This window comes from Strigops habroptila, chromosome 2 (genome assembly GCF_004027225.2).
Source record: "Strigops habroptila isolate Jane chromosome 2, bStrHab1.2.pri, whole genome shotgun sequence".
NCBI classification, from domain to species: Eukaryota; Metazoa; Chordata; class Aves; order Psittaciformes; family Psittacidae; genus Strigops; species Strigops habroptila.
The window spans coordinates 16,727,425-16,734,426 of NC_044278.2; positions in this window are offsets into that span (position 1 = coordinate 16,727,425).

A 7,002-nucleotide genomic window follows, 5' to 3' on the forward strand; every position below is an offset into this window, starting at 1 on the left:
ACATGATCTCACAGCATAGGTCTGGGTCCATCTTACCAGAGCTTCTCTAAAAACAGACAAATGTCTACATAAATAAATGTTAACCTCATGCATCATACAAGTAAGGCAGAAAAAAAAGTGCAAAGCAATACTTTATTTTCCTTTCTAAATTATATGGGTATATTGTACCAAAACCCAAACCGAATCTTTTAGTTTGACTGAGCATGCTGATGTGTGATGCTCTACCTATTGGGTTAAGGGATGGGGAACACAGCATTCAGCTTGTCACAGCAGCATGGTGAACACACATACAGCTCAGAGTCACACAATAAGTACAGGCAGTTATGGGTGTTGGACAGTGTATGAAGAACCACAGTAAAACAGTGTAGACTGGGAAAGTGTCCTCACATGGGGTATTTTTAAGCATAGGTGCCATTAGGAAGCACTGTCCTGGCTGGTGGAGCAGGTGGCGCTAGGGGTACTCTACTATGAATCCATAAGTGTTAGATGCCAGCTTGGATAAGTGGATGCAGGCAAGGCGCCTCAGGACACAACGGCTCTGCAGAGCCCTGTGCTCTGGACTTGTCACTTTGATTGTCTCCTTCACAGATAGATTGGGAAAGGAATTGGTCTAAATCTTCTTGTTGTTTGTGGATTTTTGATTTGGGTTTGGTTTTTTTCCAAGTAGGGGGATGTAACTCCTCCTTATTGCTTTGAGAAAAGGGCCTCCAAGCATCCACATTGTGTGCATCTGTCGATGCTTCAAGCAAGTTTTCAAGGCTTTCCCTGTTCCTCTTGGTCCTGCTCCTACTTGTATCCACCTCCACCCAAGCCACCCCCACCAATGCATCACAATTTTTTATTTTCTACTGTAGCACTTGCAACTGGGTCTTTATCCATTCACTTTGATTTTCACTTTATTTTTTTCTGCAACCCAGTCCTTCAGCTAACTTCACACAAACCCTATCTTAATTTTAAAGCCTTCTTCATGTATGAAATTTCTTCCCACTTCCTTGAAGAGATCACACAGAAGGCGTCAACTAAAGGGTAGGAGGCAAGAAAGAAGGTGGTCAGAAATTCAGAACTCTAGGCATCAATGCAACTGTCCTTTATACTTCAGAAGTGATAAGCCAGCCGAAGGAAACTGAAGCGTGAGTCCAGATGCGTTTAATTCCTCGGTTTGCAGATCACAGCGGTCAGAAGGCAGAGGTCTGAGACAAGCAAGACATGTCTGTAAAGCTGTGCCACCCACTGACCCACCCTGTTCGTAGCCATGACTTCCGACAAGCTTTGCAGCGGAAGGAGGATCCTCAGTACACCTTATTTTGGGTAGGATATAAGTCAATTTTACAACACATGTGAGTACATGCCACATAACTGATTTAGCCAGGTACCTGCTATATACAAATCCTTGAGAATACAGCAGTGTGTTTGAGGGCTCCCAGGTGTGTACAGTGGGTGTCCATGCCCTATGAAACCCTACCGCCCTTGCTAATGCTGCAACCCCAGCTTTTGGAAGACAGCTGAGGTACTGCTGCCCCTGCTATGTTCACATCTCCCTGTGCTGGACAGACTTAGGAACACCTGACTTCCATAAAGCTTGCCACAGACATAAGAGAAGCAGAGGGTTTAAGGGGGGATGGGGTGGGTTGGGGAATATTAGCTTGGGCACAGCTCTATTTTCTTTTTGTTCTTCACAGAGCGAATTTTGCTTAGAAAGGCGTGAATCTTCAGAACTGCAGTGCGGAAAAAAACATTTCCTGTTTTCTCTTGGCAAGCACGAACTTCTTCTGTGCTCTTTAACCACATACAGCTTCAATAACTAGACACTGCCACAGCACTTGTGCCAAAATGCGCCACTCTGGAAATGGCATTTCACTCTCTGCATACAATAGTCGTCTCAGGTAACTGCAAATGTTTATGAGCAGTTTTCTAATAAGGACATGGACACATATTTTTAATGAAACTAACCTTTTCTAGCCAAGTAATCATTACAATTTCATCTGTTTTGAGTGACCAGGCATATGTTGTTGAATCATGCGGTTTAAATATTTATTTTGACCACTTCAAAAATATCTTTTGGGCTAACTCTGTTTTGCCCAGCTCTTTGTTAAACAATTGCAAATGAGAAACATTCAAAGCATCACAGCTTGTTTATGCATAATTTGTACGCTCACAGCAGAAAGGACTATGTATCTCAACTAAATCATTTGCAATGAATAATTCCACCATTCGGTACAGATGCAAAGCGTTGGAAGTTACAGAACATTATGGAAATGCATCTTCCGTCCTCGGGAGATGGGAGAATTTTAATTCCTGGCACTGAAGGCAGGCTTGAATGAGAATATGATTAAACTTTTATAACTGCTTGATGTTTTCTTGGCTCAATCAATATTCTTTTCAATAAGTCCTTGGCCTGTTTCAGAAGTGCTGCCAATATTTGTTGTTGAGTAAATGTGGTTTTATTTTTCACTCCTGCTGATCTGATCAACAGAATGATATTGATCATAATGAGCGCTGTGTTCAAACATTTTTAAACAATTTACTCTGCTCTTGCAGGACATAGGTTAGGTAGTGATGCTGATTACAGCACATCTTTTAGTGGCCTCTGTTATAGACAAATATTGCTTTGGTATCACCTCCAATGTATCTGACTGAGATCATTTATTTGTGCAAGCTGGCAGGAACAGATGGGGTCAATTGGAATGGTTGCTTCCTTTCTTTCAATGGAAGACCAAAAGGGTCACGACAGGCAGACATGTGCTCCTCAGGAGGACTAGCATACTGGGGATAGACCCTGAATCCTTCCATACTGACATGTATGAAAGCACCCAGGGGAATTGGCTATGATTATTTAGACGTTAATACTGTCAAGCAGAGGGATGGTAGAGTAGAATTTAGGCTGTGCCTAGAGCCTATTCACTGCTCTGCCAACTACATGTGCATAATCTTGGGCATATCACTTAGCTCTGTGCCTTGGGTTTTCTATCTATCAAGCAATGTTACTAATTCTTACTACGCTTTGTGAAACAGTTTGACACCTGTGCAAGAGAGGCATCATGTTGAGTCATGGCATTCGTTCAGCACATCGGAGACACTCAGTTCTTTGCCAATCCAGGCAGGAGCTGCTTCTACAAAATGCCGTAAAGAGTGAAGGGTTTGGAGCAAATTCAATCCAGACAGTTTCAGTTGATGCTGAGAACTGGAGAAAGTGGTAAGTAGTGAAAGGTGCAAGAATCGTTCATTCCTTTTCAAGGAAATTCTCATCCTCTGCTTCGATTTTAGTACAATCCTACTAAGTCTAATTCCCGAGCTTTGTACCCTAAGTCTTCAATGATAAAAAGAGACATTTGTTCTCACGTCTCCATTTCCACATGTGATGGAAAAGAGGATCGATCATTTAAAACTAATGGCTGTCCTAGCAATTGTTTGTTCCTCTATTCATAGATATGGTGGTTAAACTTGGGACCTACCTTTATAAATGAGCTTACAGTCAGACATATTTCAGTGATCAGAAGGCTTCAGAAGTAACCTGATGCTGTGGATTGAGCCCCACCAGCTAAGCAATCACATGCACTCTAGTGGGACAGGAAAGAGAACAGGAAGACCAAATGTGGAACATCCCTCCTGTGAGGATGGACTGAGAGAGCCGGGCTTCTTCAGCCTAGAGAAGTCTCTGGGTAGACCTAACAACAGTATTCCAATACCTGAAGGGGGCCTACAAGAGAGCTGGAGAGGGACTTTTTACAATGGCATGTAGTTGATAGGACAAGGGGTAATGGATTTAAACTGAAAGAGGGTAGATTTAGACTAGATATAAGGAAAAAAAATCTTCACTATAAGGGTTGTGAGGCACTGGAACAGGTTGCCCAGGGATGTTGTGTCTGCCCCCTCCCTGGCAGTGCTCAAGGCCAGGTTGGATGGGGCTTTGAGGAACGTGGTGTAGTGGAAGATGTCCCTGCCCACAGTAGGGGTGTTGGAACTAGATGATCTTTAAGGTGCCTTCCAATCCAAGCCATTCTATGATTCTTCCTCTGCCCCAGTTTTTATTGCTGAGGAAGACATTATATGGAATGGAATATCCTTTTGATCAGTTCAGGTCAGCTATCCTGTTGTGTCTCCTCCCAATCTCTTGCACAGCCCCAGCATACTCATACTCACTTGCAGGGGAATGGGGAGACAGGGGAGCGTAGCAGCAGAGTGGGAAAAAAAGAAAAGCCTTGTGCTTGCAAGCACTGTTCAGCAATAGCCACATAATTAATGTCTCACCAACACTGGTTTAGCCACAAACCCAAACCACAACACCACAGGGCTGCTATGAAGAAAGTTAGTTCTGTCCCAGCCAGACCCAGCAGACCAGAAAATAAATGAAAATAGCAAAATCCCATTCTGGCAGAGGGCTGATTAGACTGTAACTGATTAAATTACTCCCCCACAAAATTATATATACTCTTGAATAACTGAGGGCAGTTAACAGCCTTCAGAGAACGAGTGACCCAGCAAGTGCAGCCTTACAGCCCTCTCTGATTCCCTTCCAGCAGGCCTGCACATAATGTTCAGAAGTAGGGAACTAAATAATGCTAGTCAGCCCAATACTGTGTTTGGGAGCTCACCAAAGCATTTGGCTTGATGAGCAAGATTTTTGATGGCTTCCTGATGGCCAACTGTGGTTGGGGTTTTTTTCGGTTTTTTCCTTTATGTTTTATACAAGCAGAGTTATGGAATGATTGGGTGTGTTTAATTATGATAAGGTTTGGAAACAGTTGCCTGTTTAACAGATACTTATGCAGGGACTGCCTTATGCAAAGAAACTAATTTATGACTTTGGATATAGTTGTGAGTAAGGAGGGGTAAAATACCGCTTCCTGTCCTTCCTCTAGGAGAGCAGAAAAGGCAGGGCTCCTCGCAGAGGCAATGGTACACAGTGCCTGCTGCAGCACCTGGCCTATGCTGACTAATCTACTGTGGTGTTTTCCTGGGGTGCTCATGCTCTCTTTTCCACAGGCAGCCAGCTCTTCTGCACGCCTACAGCTACTCCTCCCTCTCCACTTCTCAGTGGTTTTTTACAGCCTCTGAATCTCTAATTATATTCACTGACTTGACACAAGCTGAGCAGTGCAAGGATTTCTGGAAAAGAGCAGTTATTCTATGCTTTCATACTCCCCTGTACAAAGAGTGAGAGCAGCATGCAATCCGGAAGAAATATACTGAACAGAGATGAGTTTGACATTTCAATAGTCAAAGTGATGTTTTGGCTATATCTGAAGATCAACATTTATAGAGAATAGATGTGTAAATCACTTTTTATATGGTTCTTCAGAGGTTGCTTTCAGAAAATTATTTACTATTCCAGATGCCTACATACTCAAAGACATTGACTGACTGGAGAGAGTTCAGAGCAGAATAGTAAAAATGATCACTTAGTGCAGATGTTTTGATTTATAAAAAAGTGATAAAAAGATTAAAAGGATAAAATACAGCTTCAGGCTGGGCTAAGCGTTGAGCTAGAGAGGACACAGCCCTTTCCAAATATGAATAAACACCATGAATAAAACAATTACATATGGCAGTATACCACAGGGTAAGCAATGCACACACAACTCAGTCCCACAAATTATTCTTCCATGAGCCAAACTAATCAAAGAGAAGATGAGGTTAAATCTTCTGTCAAACATATCTGCACAGACCTACTCAAAGAATTGCAGAAGATGTGGAGCTTGGCAAAACAGAGGACAAGCTTCTAGCACTACAGAGGCACCAAAGAAGTTTTCTTCTTGAAAGTCTGTGTTTCTGCATCATATCACAGAATCACAGAATTGTTAGGCTTGGAAGGGACATTTGGAGATCACCTAGTCCAATGCCCCTACCAAGGCGGGGCCACCTATAGCAGGTTACACAGGAACACCTGCAGGTGGGTTCTGAATGTCTCCAGAGAAGGAGATTCCACAACCCCCCTGGGCAGCCTCAATCAACAATATTCTCTTTTATAGTAAAAAATGGCACAATGTTCACTGTCTACTTAATCATAAGATTAAAAAGATGCTGGCTGTCTTCATACCATAGGAAATTTCCTGCTGACATCAGTTTGCCCTTTCCTAGTGACAGCGCAAGAGTGAGAACCTATCTAAGAGCAAAGTCTCAGAAGCCTGACTTTGTACTGACTGCAGCACCAGGACATTTTCATCTCTCCACTGGTACTGTCCAAGACCCATGTCTCCTCATGGCACATAGGACAATTACACCTTTAAACCCATTCACCCCTACTCAAATGAGGAGAGCAAACCACTTCTCCCAGCACTCAGCTTATTCATTACTTCATAAATAGTTTTAATGATTTATTAAGTATCTTTACTGGAGTAGAACCTGAGGCAAGGACTTTGTTACGCTAGGTGCTGCATAAACACAAGACAAATGCGTAGTCCCTGTTAATTTACAACCTCAATAACAAAGCAAGAGGTGGCAAACAGCAGACACAAAAAGAAGTACAGAGGAGTGCTAAGAAAAGATAGGCCATTCTGGTCACACAAGAAAAATAATAGCTGCTATTTCCTATGGGACCTTAACATCAAGGTTTTAATATTATCGCTCTTCCTTGTTTTCTTTCTCTTGCTTGTCTACAGTTTGATGCACTACCTTGCTTTGCAGCCTGCATAAATGCACTCTCTGAGTGAAAGCTTTAGCTAATCTTGGTAGACTGTGATTCCTAAGGTCATGGAGTTTGAAATTTTTAGTTACACCTTCTCAAATATACCAGTTACTACAGGTATAGGATAGCTGTCATGCGCAACTGCCGAATGCCACTCTCATTTTCTCCCACAGGTGGTAGAAGAAATTCTTTGCAATTGAGCTCTCCTGTCACTCCAGTGAAGTGAAGCATGAATTCGAAACACCCAAAAGAAACTACTGGAGAGATTGTCTGGATGACTGATTTTCTAACAATAAAACTGAAATAACAGGAATATACCCTCATTTTCCTACGTTAGTGATTAGCTCCAATACAAAATAAGTCTGGGCTACTTCTAT